The sequence below is a fragment of the Triticum dicoccoides genome, chromosome 7A, assembly GCF_002162155.2.
Source record: "Triticum dicoccoides isolate Atlit2015 ecotype Zavitan chromosome 7A, WEW_v2.0, whole genome shotgun sequence".
NCBI classification, from domain to species: Eukaryota; Viridiplantae; Streptophyta; class Magnoliopsida; order Poales; family Poaceae; genus Triticum; species Triticum dicoccoides.
This window is the reverse complement of record NC_041392.1, coordinates 86,477,624-86,492,221: the sequence shown is the minus strand read 5'-3', so window position 1 is coordinate 86,492,221 and position 14,598 is coordinate 86,477,624. Positions and strand designations below refer to the sequence as shown.

Here is a 14,598-nt window from a genome sequence, read left to right as displayed (position 1 = left end):
TGCTAGCACCGTCCAACCAGAGTCACAACTAAGGTTAACCAAGCCGGAGTCACGTTCTATTAAAGTGGCAAAAAGAATTACTTTTAATATAGCAAAACTAATCCTATCAACTATTATTAAAGGCTAAACAACTATTAATACAAAATTTTAGCAAAATTAAGATTAATTAATTATAAAAATTTATCTACTGTTGTCTAACAAAAGCATCCTACAACATGTTAAAATCTACAGATAGAACTAACTAAAAATAATTGAAAAGAACAATTAAAGGACTAAAATGACTATATAAGCAAAACAATACTGTTTTAATTAAAATTTTAATATAAATTATTCTAAAAATAATCAAATAAATCTTACTGTGACAACAATCTAACATGCGACTAGGAGCAAAAAGAATTAAATTAAAAACTATTTTTAAACTCAAATTATTCACAATCTAGGGTTTGAAGCAAATTTGAAAAAAATCATAATTAAATCATTCAAATTTGAAAACTAATGACAGAAATAGAAAGTAGACAAAATTATGAATCTAATGCAAAAAGAATCACTCAAAAACATCAAATATCCTAGAAGATATAAGCAATTTAAAACAGAGACTAAACACAAAAAATAAATGGAAAAACAAAAAACAAATTTCAAAATCTCTTTAGTCCCGGTTCGTGGCCCAAACCGGGACTAAAGGGCATCGCACCCTTTAGTCCTGGTTCGTGGCTCAAACCAGGACTAAAGGTCCCATTTGAACCGGTACTAATCCCTGCCTAGCGCCTTAGCCGCTCGAATCGGGACTAATGCTCACATTAGTCCCGATTTGTAATGCAACCGGGACTAATGTGTAGATTGAGCTTGGACCAAAGCCCTGTTTTCTACTGGTGAGGCAGTCGAGAAGGAGTTAGATGGCGAGGAGGAGGCGGCACCAGAGTGAGCGAGGAGGCTTGTATAGCCGATCTGGCAAGGAAAATTTGCCCTTTTTTGCATGAACTATTGAAGTTGGCTCCATTGCGCGCCGCTTAAGAGGAAGATATACATGCGTTTTCTCCATTTCAAAGAGAAAGAGAAAGAAACCTTATCTCCATAAAAAATACTTTCTCATATCAACCAACCAACAGATGACACACGAACATCACATCCATTTCAAAAGGAAAAAAAGAGCCTTCAACTCAAAATAAAAAAGATTTTCTAAAAAAGAAACAATTCCCACAACAACCAAGCCGTAGCTGCCACTTGCATAGCTGAGAGGCCGCCTTTTTCATGTGACTTAATGGGTTTAATGAGATGATAATGCATCATAGGTGGGGAGACAAACCCTGAGCTGTTAATTTTGAAAAAAAAATTGATTTTTTTTATTTTCAAATTTCTGAATTATTTGACAATTTAATCTCGAATCACCCCTCATCACTGCCCAAGTATGTATCACTAATTCCAAATCATCTAACTTCCCGGCTGGTCACTAATCCTCTCACTACCCCAGCCTAAGCATGTTTTACTTCCGAGTTCTATTCTCCCTACTTTCCAAGTCTACACTTGCTGTTTTCCTGACAATAGTAAGCTGTCAATCCTATTAACCCTTAGGAGTTGAAATTAAGCATGAAGCACCATTTGAGTTTGAAACTATTATTTAAAAATAATAAATAGTAACACTAATATTTCTTGAATAAGTAGTTTGACCACAGTTTGACCAAAAATTCAAAAAAACTTAAATTTGAGGATAACTTTTTTTCCTTTCAGAATTTGAGGATTCTAAAAGTTTGCAAAACGCCTTGCGGCCGTCGAAATCGGAAGCAGATTTTTGTGCTGAACATTTTGATATATTATACATTTTTTCTCAACATCGTATGCAAAAGTTATAGCCGTTTTACTTTTTCATAACACTTTTTTGCAAAACATGTGGAAATTTATGCTTTTTAATTTTCCTAACTATTGGATGTAGTAACATAACTACATCTTGAAGGGTTTTATTTTTTGAATTTTTTATCATTTCTTTTGTTTTTTTTCAAAACTGAAACGACGATACGTGGGGGGGGGGTAGAGTTTGGTGGTGTCCAACAAAAGCATAGTACAACATGGTGTCCATCCAATCCTACCGTCGAGTACATCTGCTAGCACCGTCCAGCCAGAGTCACAACTAAGGTTAACCAAGCCAGAGTCACGTTCTATTAAAGTGGCAAAAATAATTACTTTTAATATAGCAAAACTAATTCTATCAACTATTATTAAAGGCTAAACAACTATTAATACAAAATTTTAGCAAAATTAAGATTAATTAATAATAAAAATTTATCTACTGTTGTCTAACAGAAGCATCCTACAACATGTTAAAATATATAGATAGAACTAACTAAAAATAATTGAAAAGAACAATTAAAGGACTAAAACGACTATATAAGCAAAACAATACTGTTTTAATTAAAATTGTAATATAAATTATTCTAAAAATAATCAAATAAATCTTACTGTGACAACAATCTAACATGTGACTAGGAGCAAAAAGAATTAAATTAAAAACTATTTTTAAACTCAAATGATTCACAATCTAGGGTTTGAAGCAAATTTGAAAAAAATCATATTTAAATCATTCAAATTTGAAAACTAATGACAGAAACAGAAACTAGACAAAATTACGAATCTAATGCAAAAAGAATCACTCAAAAACATCAAATATCCTAAAAGATATAAGCAATTTAAAACAGAGACTAAACACAAAAAATAAATGGAAAAACAAAAAACAAATTTCAAAATCTCTTTAGTCCCGGTTCGTGGCTCAAACCGGGACTAAAGGGCATCGCACCCTTTAGTCCCGGTTCGTGGCTCAAACCGGGACTAAAGGTCCCATTTGAACTGGGACTAATCCCTGCCTAGCGCCTTAGCCGCTCGAATCGGGACTAATGCTCACATTAGTCCCGATTTGTAATGCAACCGGGACTAATGTGTAGATTGAGCTTGGACCAAAGCCTTGTTTTCTACTGGTGAGGCAGTCGAGAAGGAGTTAGATGGTGAGGAGGAGGCGGCACCAGAGTGAGCGAGGAGGCTTGTATAGCCGATCTGGCAAGGAAAATTTGCCCTTTTTTGCACGAACTATTGAAGTTGGCTCCATTGCGCGCCGCTTAAGAGGAAGATATACATGCGTTTTCTCCATTTCAAAGAGAAAGAGAAAGAAACCTTATCTCCAAAAAAAACTTTCTCACATCAACCAACCAACAGATGACACACGGACATCACATCCATTTCAAAAGAAAAAAAAAGAGCCTTCAACTTAAAATAAAAAAGATTTTCTAAAAAAGAAACAATTCCCACAACAGCCAAGCCGTAGCTGCCACTTGCATAGCTGAGAGGCCGCCTTTTTCATGTGACTTAATGGGTTTAATGAGATGATAATGCATCATAGGTGGGGAGACAAACCCTGAGCTGTTAATTTTGAATCATCTATATCTATATCTATATCAATATAAAAAGAACCAAAGGGCAGATCCAATTAATCTCGGCCATTAAATCATGTCAATCCAACGACCTAGAGTGCTTCAATGCCGAGCGCTCAGCACATTTAGCGTACAGTTAATTTAATGCCAAATATAGTGCTAATCACATAATAACACGCAAATAATATCATACTTAATATCTGCATGCACTTAATATACTTCCAAATTAACGTGCATTTGCACGTACACATTGACTAGTTAATTATATCTTCCAATTTTACCGATGCTGATATATAAGTATTTGTTATCACCCAGAAAATAATAAAAAAGAAAATATCATGTGCATCCCCCCGCCCCCCAGCCCACACATCCCACGCCATTAAAATGGGTAGATACATTACCCACGTCCTTGCTACCCCTTTCTTAATGGAGCTGCTGCTAATTTCTGTCAAGAATCTTGTGATAGAACTCAGTTTTGACAGCGATGCTACACTTAACGGTGATAGTATAAGCCAAAAGATGAAGCAAAAAGCACCTACTTAGGGACGTGGAGTAACTAGTCCCGATCGCAGATGCGCTCGATATCTGCAGCGTCGGTCAGCGCCCGTGGATCTGGGCCATTTCTTTATTCGCGCGGTTGTGGGCTGCCAGAAATTGGGTACTGTTTGGAAATACGTATGCCACAGCGGTAGGTGGTGGGCCATGAAGATGGAGCAGAACAACTAGTTTTGACGCGAAGGTGAACGGCGGCGAGGTGAGCCGTGGATCAGAATCGCCGCTCCCCGTCTGATCCGTGGATCAGAAAGTTCGCTTTCCGTCTCGTGGGCACTGAGACGAATTGAGTGCAGGGTGAGAGATCTTCTCCCTCCCAAGGCTGAGGAGTGCGGAATAGAGGTCTGGAGTCTGGACCGCCGGCGGCGAGGTACCATGGAGTTTCTCATGCAACCAATCGGCTGGTACGTTGATCTTTTTTGGTTTTTGCCGGGTGCGGCTCCATGTAGAGGACCAGCTTGGTTGACTGAGAGGATCCCTTTCTTCCATGAATCAGATCCGCTCTGCTTGAGGAGGTGAGGGAGAGTTTGGTCCCCGCCCCTGTGCCTACGAAAGGCCAAGTTCTGGCAGGGCCGATGGCGCCGCAGCAGCACGCGGCGGCAGACAGCGGGGAAGCGCCCATCTTTGCGGCGGAGGAGGGAGGGAGGGGTCACCGCCGACATCAGACCTGTCAACGAGGGAGATGAATCATTGGTGCCCGGATGGAACAAGAGGTTAGTGAACAAACAACTTCGCCCCATCGAACATGCAGCGATTTCTGAATAAAGTAGTTGGCTTGACTGAAGAAATAGTACAGTCAGAGCCGATAGGATTCTTTTGCAGTCTGCTTGCTCAATTCAGAGGGGTCATGCTAGGAGTGCCTTACTGCAGCAACTAGCAGCAAGGCCAGCCACTGAGTAAACTGGAAAGCTGTACTGACTCTCAGCAAGATCATGCGAAGATCTAGTATGCTTGTGCTGCTAAGTAAGAAATACAGTCTGCCAAAGTATGGATGTGGGCTAATTTAATATGGAACCCGGTGGACAGTTCGTTCCCTAGAAAATCCGTTGAATATGTGAATCTAGATGTACTGCTGATTGTAGAGATTGAATCTTCGAATATGTGAATCTAGAAGTACTGCTGATTGTAAAGATTGAATGTTCGAATCTATGAACTGAAAGACTGAACCACGGATCTAGAGCGTGCTGCATATTCCGTAGTATTTCCAATGTTCATAATACTCATCCTCTCAAACTATGTGTAAATCCGATTAAGTTTGCTTACTGTGTTAAATGGCAGAAGCACATTGGAGCCTCCTCACGGTGCATATTCAGTAGTATTTTCCTTCTTGCTTATTTTCAATGTGCTTTTGCTATTTAACACGATAATGCATTTCAGTTCAGGACAGGAAGAAGATTATGAAAAGCTTGAAGGGGAAGATTATGAGGCTTGCTCTCAGTGATTATGTATGTCTTGTAAGTGATGTCTATATATGTAATATATTTTAGTGTTTAAATAGGATCATACTGTGTGAATTCTATGCTCTAACCTATACAAACATTCTCCCAGTGCATAGAAACTTTGGTTGGTTTTATGCTCCCAAGCAATTAATCATCAACTGAGAACATGTCTTTTTTCCTCAAGTTCGTTGTATGTCTTCTCTCCATTGTTGATAACACAAAACTTGTTACTGAGGTTAGCCAGCACCAATCGTTTGCTTGAACCAGGTGTTATGCTGCCATTACAAGTATCTGAAGAGACGATGCTTATTAGCTTACTTTCAATATTTGTAGGTTATAATTGAAGAGCTGACAAAGTAGTTAAAGGAACTCATATTTGACAAGGTAAAAGGAATTCGAAGCACTTTTAATTGTTAGTTATATTCACATGAGACTATTTATTATGGAGCTCCTTGCTGGAACAGAACGGGACATGCCCATTGCTGCAGATATTTCACCCACATGGCTCACGTTATTCTACTCCGACTGATTTGATTTATCTGAATTACAACGTCCCTTCCCTTATCTCAAAAGGAAAATTACCTATTCTATTAACTCTTAAGCAAGGTTGGAAAAGGCGGTAGGCGTAAGCGAGGCGGTTGGCCTTCGCCTAGTGCCTAGGCAGTGCCTAAGCGCCCTAGGCACGGCCTAGGCGGTAATATAGTTTTTACTCCTAGTGTATTTTTGATTATTATATGGTTGTTGATATTAATTTAGGGCATATAAATAAGTTAGTTACCATCTACTGCCATTGGAATATAACACGTTCGTCATGTCAGTGCAGTATGTGGCATGATTTCTTGCTTGGGTGGACAATTCCTTGCTTTCCCTACCTAGACCTCCATTCATGCCCTAGGCGAGGTGTTTGGCCATTGCCTAGCGCCTCCTAGGCACTGCCTTTTCCAACAGAGCTCTTAAGTACTTTGAAGAGAAACAGGCCCCCAGAAAATGTTTTTTTTTGTTTCAGGATGAGGCATCAGTTAACATGGATAATGTAACTAACAAAGAACATGAGGGTTCATAAGACACACAGGTTGCATCTGATAGCAAGAAGGACCCGATTAAATGGCAGCAAGAACTGTTGAGCATTGTGAGGTGATACTCATAACATGTATTTAACTTTTGATTTACTTATTCAACGGCATTTCTCTTGGAGCATGTACTTCCCCCCTCAAGAGATCTACATTTATTCTCACAGCAGTGTAGTATATATGATTCAAGGATGTCCATTTGTCAAAGAATACCTAATCGCAACATTACTACACTCCCATTAGTAACATAAAACCCCTGATCCCAACATTACTATGCTCCCACAGGCCCCTAATCCCAAAAATAATGTAGGTGTTCTTTTTTCCATCGCAGGTTCTCATTGAGACTTCATTGAAAATGTTTGAGAGTTAGTTCGAACAAACTTTGGCGAAGATGTATTATATGAAGTAATCTCCTTAGTCCATGGTCTACGCTCCTACCTGTACCTCTATAGCCAGTATCTCGGGATAATATTCATTCATCTATGACATTTATTCGTGAAAGGAACTACCTGTGATAAATATGCTTATACTTGCTTGACCTTCTGATAAACTGTCTGTTTTCCTGATTGTTATTCGACAATGTGGAAATATTCTTATAAGTTGATGGATTCTTTTCTCTGGGATGTTCCTTGGGCCGATGCGTAGTTTTAATGCGATTCACTTTTCCTTAATGATGAATCAACCTCCTGTAAAAGAAAACAACACTCCGGTCTACGCACAAACGTACCTACTGTTTTCTTAGTCTGACTTTTGATACAAATGAGTAATCAACTGTTAAAGGGCGTTATGATTGAACACATTTTTGCTTTGTAAGAGGTAGTGCTGATATGCTTACTGAGATTATGCATCTCCATTTTCCAAGGTTTCTGTTGGTTCACAAGGTAACGTTTTGGTGGGCTTCACTGACAGGATCCATCCCATGTCTTTGCAAATTTTGTTTTCACTTTTTCATGATTTATAATTTAATTTAGTTCAGAAAGCATGGCTGAAATGCAGCCTATTAACAGTAGAGGGTCGTGGTCTACGTCAAGGACTACTACGATGGCGCTGATGAGCAGCTGATCAAGCAGGTGATGATGAAGGCGAGGGTCTGCTCAGTGGGGGGTAGAGGACGGCGCTGGCCATAATAAGAGTTTTCTGTATAGCATCTGCCATGCCATCAGGCTATATCTTCGCATTTCTTCTTTTATGTGCTATAAATACAAATGTATGAGTATATCTGAACTTATAATTTCTGTGTTGCAACACATGCCTAAGCTTCCTAGAAATATTCATGTACAAAACACACACCAAACAAGCCAACTGAATGGGGTCTCATGAGATCATTAAAGAAAGAGCTAGATGAATATTATTTAGAGATAACCATGATTACATATTAGTGACCTGACGCGAAATACATCATTGCTACTTGGTCAGGGCATGACGGCTCACACAGGTCCGTGCTACAAACTGGAATCAGATAATTATAAGCACTAGACGACTCTCCATAGTACAGGACTTTCTACACGGTACTAACTGCTGCGCTGCAGGAAGATTAAGAACAACATAGCGATGACCAGGATCAGGTATTCAGGTTGGTGCCGGCAAGCAGCAGTGCTGTGCGTTTGCTGTCCGTCGAGCAGCAGTGAGATGCCGCGCAAGGGGGCAGGGCTGCTGAAGCTGTGGTTGGGCACGTACATGAGCTGGTTGAATCTCCGCCTGGCTGCCGTCCAAGAGACTGTGTTCGTGCCTGGATCTCCGGTGAAGGGAAGCGGATGTGTGCACGGCTAGAGGCTGGTGCAGGCGTGCAGCACCTATGGCTGGAATAAGCCATGGCGACTCAGCTCCGGCAGGTACGTGTCCGTGGATCTCAAGAACAGACATAACCAGCCTGCAACAAGCATGTGGATGTTCACAAAGGGGATCGCCGCAGGTGGGGCAAAGAATCAGTGGGAGTACATCGTCGGGCTGCGACGACGAAGAGGAGGTAGTTATCGTCTCCGGATCTGGTTCTTGCCGGCGAGAATGAAGAAGATAAGGGTAGGGGTTGGGAAGGGAACGAAACTTCCGGCAAAAGGATGGATCCGTTGGCTGGAGCGCGCAATAAATGGGCCGGTCAGTTGACCGCCGTTTGTAGCGTAACGTCTGAGCCGTGGCCCATGACGGCTCGCACGGGCTGAGCCGCCTGGCGGAGGGACGACCGACGTTACATTAAAGGAGATAGGTCAGTGGGCCATAGGTTGCATATACTATTTCGAATACAGATGGAAATACGCTGGATGGTGCGAATCTTAGCGGGAGCTGACGGCTCTGATATGGAGCTCATCTGAGCTCGAGCTCAGAATAGCATTTTCCCCTACTTAGAAGCTTTTCTGGCTTTTTTTGTCAAAGTGAAAAATCTGCAAAAGCAGAAGCAAAAGCCCAAATAAATAGGACCTTAGGCCCTGTTTGATAGCAAAGTATTTTCTAAGTATTTTGATAATACCATAGTTTTTGAGATTACCATAGTATTTTTTACAATGACCTGTTTGGTAGTCCGTAACAACTGTGGTTTTAATACTGTAGTATTTGCTAAACTGTGGTTTTTTCTCTGCATAAAAAAAAGAATCTCAGACCTCTTTTTAAAAAATAGAGGAGCCGAAAAGAAGGGTCTCCTTCGTTATCCTTCCCCTCTCTGTTCAACAACTCGCTCCTACCACGCCGCCGACGCGCCGCCTTGTCGTGTTGCAGAAGTTGTCTCTCTCGAAAGCACTTAACCAAATTATGAAATACATATTTTTCCATCCGAAAATCTCTCTTACATCTCAATTCATGACCCTCTAAAATTTCTCTCACATACTTATGCCCCGTAAGGATGGAAGTGTGAATACGTTGGTGATTGCTTGAACCTCTCTCGCCTTTGTATACGGCTTCGATGATGGCCAACTCATCATCTTCTCGATGTTTACGCTTCAGAAAACTCCCCACATTGATGGAGAAACTAGGAGGACTTACAGAGGATAGAGACGATGCAAATATCAAGTGAATGCGCTAACCGTGGCCGCGCGATTCCAATCCTGGCGCAACTCTTCGTGCCCCTCGAAAGTGACACAGATGACTGGCCAACTACGCGACGTGTTGGGTCATCACCTCCACGCGTAGCTCCGCTGCGCCTCGATGGTGACGCAAAGAACGGTCAACAGCTCCGTCTATGTGTAGCTTCACTATCAGGTGATTCACAAGAAATGCCGTGCCATGGATGATCTTTTTTGTATATACAAGCCACCCGTTGGGTTGTTATGCATGCTGATGGTTAGGATATCCAGCTAGCTAACTACAAAAGCTCAACAGAATAGTATTCAAACGGCCGGCCAGCTGCATGTCCTTCCCCTGCTAACGGCTAGGTAGCTGACTGTTTGTACGCAACAACTAGGCAACAATACTGTGTTTTGCGGCAACAACCAAACAGGTCATAATAATCTCAATACTTCAAGATACTTTGATATTATCAAAACTGTGGTATCTTGTACCCATTGACAAAAATACTGTGGTTTTCAATACTTCGGTTTTTCTAATATTTTGCTACCAAACATAGCCTTAGTCCTTAGGCCTAACATTTTTGTGCTTTTGACAGCAAAAGAAGACGACCTATTCAACCTCACTTGATTTCATCACTTCGATATTGTCATTACTTCAATATTTTTGTTCAAGAATCTGTTGATACTACACAATTATGAGATGATAACACACCCACATAACCTTATCATGCCATCCATATTCAGTAGGAATTGAAGCCATTTATGTGTTTACCGCATGCGCTGGATTTATGAACTGACTAATACTCCTACATGCCAAAAGTAAGGCACGACACATTAATTATTTGTGCCATATAATGATTACCCGGTATTGATTATTCCAGCATTCCCATCATCTTCCTTGTGTACCTGTCTGCGACTTAAGAAATGGCGTCGTTTACAGATCTTTTAGTACAACTTCTCTTGCTCACCACTCTCTTCCCTACACTCGCACTATCCTATATCAATTCAGCTACCACAAGCATACACCAAAATGCCACAAAATCCTCTGCTTATCGTGCTTACATCATGCTCGTCCAGCCACCACCCTTGAATCCAGGCGAAGACCCGCATCATCAGTTTTTTTTCGAAAGGGAGGACTCCCCGGCCTCTGCATCAGAACGATGCATACGGCCACATTTATTAATAAAGGAGGTTCAACAAGGTCTTAAAGTCTGAAAACAAAATAAAAACGGCAAGCTCACACAGAGCCACAACGCCAAGAACAAAAGGCCCAAAAAACCACAACCGGCTGGCAAAACAGAAGATAGGTAAACTAATCGCCTATCCTATTACATGACCGCCATCCAAACCGGTTGAAGATATCCCGCGCTATCATCTCCCACCGGACAGATCCAGTAACCAAACGCTCCCTGGCCTCCGTCGGAGTGAGTAAGGACCACATACGGATCAGCGCAGTAGCCCGGAATAATACTTGCAAAAAATGAATAGTTGTTGTTCTGTTAAAAGCTAAATCATTTCTGCAGTTCCAAATTGCCCATTACAACGCGCATACTCCTACACGAATGTGTCTAGCTGTTTCGGACTCTATCCCAACAAGCCACGTTCCGAATAACGTATTGACCGAATTCAGAGGAGTAATATTAAAGGCAATTTGCACAGTGCGCCACAAAACTCTTGCCAACGGGCAATAAAAAAAGAGGTGTTTGATAGTCTCGTCCCGATCACAAAAACTACACCTAGTAGATCCTGTCCAGTTGCGCTTAACCAAATTATCCTTTGTTAAAATTACTTGTTTATGCACAAACCACATAAACACTTTAATCTTCAAAGGAACTTTGACTTTCCAAACATGTTTGGAACTAGGAATAACACTAGAGTTAATGATATCGATATACATCTATGTGACTGTGAACTCTTCAGACCTAGTACGCTTCCAACACAACTGATCGGGCTGATGAGCTAACTAAACCTCCATCAGTCTACGCACCAAATGAAGCCATACTTCCCATCGTTCGCCCACAAGCACCCTCCTAAACTGAATATTCATCAGTGGCACAAGTCTTTCTTGTCGAGCTCGTTGGCAGGTGATTCTATCAAGTCACGTCTTCTCTACTCCTACACCGAGGTGTTCAACGGCTTCGCCGTGAGGCTCACCGTTGCCGAACTCGACATGGTGTCCAAGAAGCCAGGGTTTGTGCGTGCATTCCCAGACCAAACGCTGCAGCTAATGACCACCCACACGCCAGAGTTCCTTGGGCTAAGGAATGGCACCGGGTTCTGGAGCCAGGCTGACTACGGGAAGGGAGTTATCATCGGGCTGCTTGACAGCGGCATCTATGTGGCGCACGCTTCCTTCAACGACCATGGTATTCCACCACCCTCCGCGGAAGGGCTCGTGCGACGCGGCCCAGTGCAACAACAAGCTTATCGGTGCCAAGTCACTGATTGCGGGTGATGACTCTGACGACGAAGAGGGGCATGGAACACACACCTCATCCACAGCCGCCGGAAACTTCGTAACCGGTGCATCATACAATGGTGTGGGCACAGGCACCGCGGCCGGAATTGCCCCGAGCGCCCACATTGCCATGTATAAGGTATGGGTTGCTCGTGATTGCAAGTCATCTGCCATACTGGCCGGCCTAGAAGAGGCCATCAAGGATGGGGTGGACGTACTCTCGCTCTCCCTTGGCAGCAGCACAGGCGCCAGCTTTGATCAAGACTCCATATCTATTGGCGCTTTCAGTGCCATGTCCAAGGGCATCCTTGTGGTGTGCGCCGCTGGCAACAGCGGTCCGACTCAGCGCTCCGTCGCCAATGAAGCACCCTGGTTGCTCACGGCCGCCGCCGGCTCCGTGGACCGGAGCTTCGGAGCCAACATCCATCTCGGCAATGGCAAGAGCATTGAAGGAGAAGCACTTACCCAGATAGCGAATCCAAGCTTAAAGTTGCACTCTCTCCTCTACTCCGAGAAATGGCGGTACTGCAATTACGACTATGATAGTAGTATCATTGGTAAGATCCTCGTTTGCAAGGACAATAAGTCGAAGGCTCAACAGTCCAAAATCCGCAACATAGTGGGCACTGGCGCGGCAGGCGTGGTGTTGTTCAACGACGAAATCAGTGGCTACACCACCATTGCTACGGACTACAACTGCAGCGTTGTACAGGTGACTGCAGCCGGTGGCGAGGCCCTCATAGCTTACATCGCGTCGACGGACAATAGCTCTGCGGCGTCTCTTGCGTACAACGGCACACAGTTTAGCGTACGCCCTGCCCCCGTCGTGGCCTCGTTCTCTTCCCGGGGTCCAAGCTCACTCGCCCCAACATCCTAAAGCCAGACATAGTGGCACCGGGCCTCAACATCCTTGTTGCTTGGCCGTCAAAAACGGGCCATGAACAGGGCCCTTTCAACATCATATCAGGCACATCCATGGTGACGCCACATGTCAGTGGTGTCGCGGCGCTCATCAAAGGCATCCATCCTAACTGGTCGCCGGCCACCATCAAGTCTGCCATCCTGACAACGTCAAACATCATTAACGGTACCGGCGGCTCAATCTTGGACGAGCAGCATAGAAAGGCGGGCGTGTATGACACAGGCGCCGGCCATGTAAACCCGGCGAGAGCCGCCAACCCTGGCTTGGTGTATGACCTCAGCGTCATTGACTACGCTGGCTACATCTGCTGGCTCCTTGGTGACAGCGGCCTAGCAACCATAGTGCGCAACTCGAGTTTGACCTGTGCGAAGCTGCCCAAGGTCCAGGACGTGCAGCTGAATTACCCGACGATAACCGTGCCACTAACATCGACGCAGTTCACCGTGAACCGGACTGTGACATACGTCGGGCCAGCAAATTCAACATTCAAGGCGAAAGTGGACGTGCCGAGGTCTCTGACGGTGCGTGCCGTCCCGGAGACGATGTCGTTCTCCAAAACCGGAGAGAAGAAGACCTTCAGTGTGTCCGTGAGCGGCCACGACCTGGGCAAAGAGCTCTACGTGGAGAGAACCTTGAGCTGGGTATCAGAGAAGCATGTCGTGCGTAGCCCCGTCGTCGTTGTCGCCATAGGAGGTGATACTGCTCCGGCACCATCACCATGAACGATGTCCATGCCATGAGATCGATGGCTGTTTTCTTTGTCCTTGTTCAATTCATTTTTGGTTTACTGTTGCGTCAACATATATAAACAGTAATAATGGAACAAGAATGTAAATCGTCTCATCTTTCCCTAATAATAAAGCACGGATTGACTCCGTGGGTTCACCGTCACAATACGCTTCTTCTCATGAATTTACGCTTTCAGTTTTTCACCTATATTATTTTCTACATCCGAGTGCTTCTTACCATCGGACCGATTAGAAGACGAATCAGACGCCCATAAAAAACAAGACAGATCCGAACACGTCCTTCGCTCCTAAGTCGGTCAGCACGCACGTTCTTCTCTCATCTCCCACCCCGCAGAAAAATCCAACCTCCACGGATCCATCGCCGCCACCATACCAAGATCCGGTGAGAGAGCAATCGTCCCGGACGTGGGCGACCATCTGGAACATGGAGCTGCCGTGAAAACGCTCCGTGTCATGGAGGGCGAGGTCAAGGTCTGCTACCTCGGCCATGAGTCCACGATCTCAACTTGAGCTTGTCGAGGCAGATGTTTTGCGAGCTGTTGGTTCGCCGTGTGCAGCCTCAACGCCAACGATAGCCCGATCATCCCAGCAGCCGAGGTAGCCAACCGGCTTGGCCTTTGCCCTCACTGCGCCGCCGTCGGAGTGCGCGACCGTGGTGGAGTGGCTCTACAGGTGGCTGCACGGAGGCCGGCAGAAGCTTGTGAAGAGCCATGACTGTGATCGATAGCTTCTTTTGTTTCCCTTTGAGTTGATGGGGGCTTGTTAGACTGTATTTACATGTGTATATTGTAACGTTGTATACCACCTCATTATATATATATGTGATAGGCCACCCCTAGAGGGTAGTGCCGGTTCCCCCCAAAGCCTATTGTCTTACATGGTATCACGCTAGGTTACGTCCGCTTCCGCCTAAAAACACTAAACCGCCGCCGCCGCCGCCGCCGCCACCGCCGCCGCCGCCGCGCCCGCCGCCGCCGTCGCCCGACTGCTATGACGTCC

At 44.0% G+C, this 14,598-nt stretch overlaps 1 long non-coding RNA gene and 1 pseudogene across 5 annotated transcripts; both read left to right on the top strand.

Annotated features, from left to right (window-relative positions):
* Positions 1 to 4,105: 4,105 nt before the first annotated feature.
* LOC119331403 lies at positions 4,106 to 7,631 on the top strand. 5 transcript variants are annotated; one of them, XR_005160504.1, is made up of 6 exons: positions 4,176 to 4,369; positions 4,462 to 4,678; positions 5,343 to 5,639; positions 5,738 to 5,788; positions 6,411 to 6,538; positions 6,806 to 7,631. It is a non-coding gene; the product is annotated as an uncharacterized LOC119331403 (long non-coding RNA). The 5 variants fall into 5 exon arrangements; XR_005160501.1 differs by adding an exon at positions 4,106 to 4,167 and having other exon boundaries at positions 4,262 to 4,369; positions 5,343 to 6,538; XR_005160502.1 differs by having other exon boundaries at positions 5,738 to 6,538.
* Positions 7,632 to 10,394: 2,763 nt separating this feature from the next.
* On the top strand, positions 10,395 to 13,572 carry LOC119329238 (annotated as a pseudogene).
* Positions 13,573 to 14,598: the final 1,026 nt, after the last annotated feature.